We start from the raw sequence: 2,500 nt of genomic DNA on the forward strand, positions 1-2,500 counted from the left end.
CAAGAAGCCCACTGACTTGAAATTGAAGCTTCCAAAGAAAGTTGGTTTCAACCTCCCACCGCTAAAGACCCCCGACACTGCGGCAGTAACTGATCACGATACAGAGCCGGTAATTTTTCATCGCCCTGGGGAAGACGTGAAACCCCCTCGACATCTGAGTTGCATACCACGACACTAACTACTATACCAGCGGAAAGAATAAGCAGAAAAAATAAAATGTGGAATGGTGGACGTCTTTTACCGAGAGAAAAGGAATCACGACATAGACGAATGAAAATGAAATACAAGGAAGAAAGAAATAAAGTAGGCATCATTACAAGAACAAAAGGAATATTTATCATAAGTTGATCATTTTTTGGGAATAAAAAGACAATCGTTTATTCCCTGAATCTCTTTGGGACTGTAATCACTCGCCATTATCTTAAGTGCTCTCTCTCTCTCTCTCTCTCTCTCTCTCTCTCTCTCTCTCTCTCTCTCTCTCTCTCTCTCTCCTGTTCACAATGGCCATTCGGTTTCTTGTTTTTTTGGATCCCAACCACAAAAGATTTAGTGTGGGGATTCTGCGAATGGAGGTAAAAGAAGAAGAAAAGGGATTAATTTTGTGGCTTAGGATTAATTTCGGGGATTTTGGGGGACTTGAAGTGTTCCTTTTGTGGCGCCACAACTGCCAAAAGACTTTCCTTTCCTGTGGCAAAATTTAAAAATAATAATAATTAAGGGGAGGAGAATATTGAATCAGAGAGATAGAGAGAGAGAGAGAGAGAGAGAGAGAGAGATAGATAGATAGAGAGAGAGAGAGAGAGAGACGTTCTGAAGGTATCTCATGATGGAGGCTGAACAGTTTCAAACAGAACCAACATTTCAGGAAAATGCTCAGTCCATCAGAGATATGTAAATGCTGTCTGTTCCATTAAGGATTTGAATCCACGATGATTTCTAAAACAACAGTATTGCGAATACTACACAAACGACATGAAATTGATACAGATATGAATATTGCATGACAATGATGAACTTTGATTTCGTAACTATCGTCTCCTGCCTCTTCGGAATTCTGAGGTTTTGTTTCAGATTCTCTGTTTCCTGTCTGGGGTCGCCTGATGTCACTCAGAGAGAGAGAGAGAGAGAGAGAGAATTAATATTCTAATTACCAATAGAGTAGGTAAATATACCTACAACAGGAAATTCACATCTCTGTTCAAGAGAGAGAGAGAGAGAGAGAGAGAGAGATCGTGGAAGTACATGAATATCTGACTACCCAGAGAGTATGGTGTGGGCAATGCCTTGGGTGTGGGGTAGAGTGTGAGGTTTTGGGGTGGTATGTGGAGGTGTGGGAAGTGTGGGGTTGGATGTGGGGTTGTGTTTAGGGTGTGTGGGTGTGGATGGAATGTGGGGGCGAGGGTGAGATGGGTTGTGGGGTGTGGGTGATGTGGTGTGTGGAGGTGTGGGGGTGTGAGTTGTGGGGTTGTTTTTGGGGTTTGAAGTGGGGCTGGGGTGTGGCGGGCTGGGTGGGGTGATTATAGGAATGAATATGAGCTGAAGACTGAACCCTTTAGAATTTCCTCAGTTAAGAACGAATTTGAAACTTCGGTCTCTTCAGTTGTAGAAATGAAGAGGTTTTAGTTTCCCTCCCTGGAAAGAATGGCGTTGATGAGAAGGTATGAAATAATTACTAATTAATTCGATTTGTCTGCATCCTAACCTCATATTTCATACTAGGATGAAGGATTCAAGAAGGGTGATTGCAAGTATGATAACAGTCTTTATTCTATTTAAGATTATCTTTGAAGATAAGTTATTTCAGGCTCAAATATTTGCCATCTCTTCAACATCGTTCGTCTGATGGAAACGTCAATTTAATCACCAGTGACTAGAAACAGTATTTGGATATTTCGTTGGATATTGCTGTCATTGCTTAGATATGAAATGAATCTCTCTCTCTCTCTCTCTCTCTCTCTCTCTGAATCCGTTTAAAGCTCAGAACGGATCCATTTCATTCCTGAAGGACCTTAGTGCATTCCCATTCCATATGGAATTCACGTTTGGAAAGGTTTGTGTTACGCTTTTTCATCCAGCGTGACTTCCAGCACATCTGGACTGGGACCCGTTGGCGTTGTTCGCGTTGTTCTATCAGTTAACATTGCTTCTCTTTTATTTTTATTCTTTTCGCTGGAACATTGATCCGCTTGTGTCTGGAAAACTGGAAAGGTATTGATGGAATTACTCCCTCGTGCTTCTTTGAGTTGTTGGGGAAATGGTTTCCAGGGATGAAGGATTTGAATAAATAATTAAGTTGGAAGAGAATTTCTTCATCAAGGGGATGAGGATTTGTGGTTCATTTCACGAGAATCGATGTATAAGATATCGATGGGCAGAGAGGCCATTATTTTGAACATAAAGGGGCGTCTCACCTGATCTATTTCGTCATCAACCTGTTACGACTTCCTGGGATTCATGATATGTCATAGGGAGACGCTGGTATACGAGTAGGTATTTTTTT

This window comes from Macrobrachium nipponense, chromosome 34 (assembly GCF_015104395.2).
Source record: "Macrobrachium nipponense isolate FS-2020 chromosome 34, ASM1510439v2, whole genome shotgun sequence".
In the NCBI taxonomy this organism is placed as follows: Eukaryota; Metazoa; Arthropoda; class Malacostraca; order Decapoda; family Palaemonidae; genus Macrobrachium; species Macrobrachium nipponense.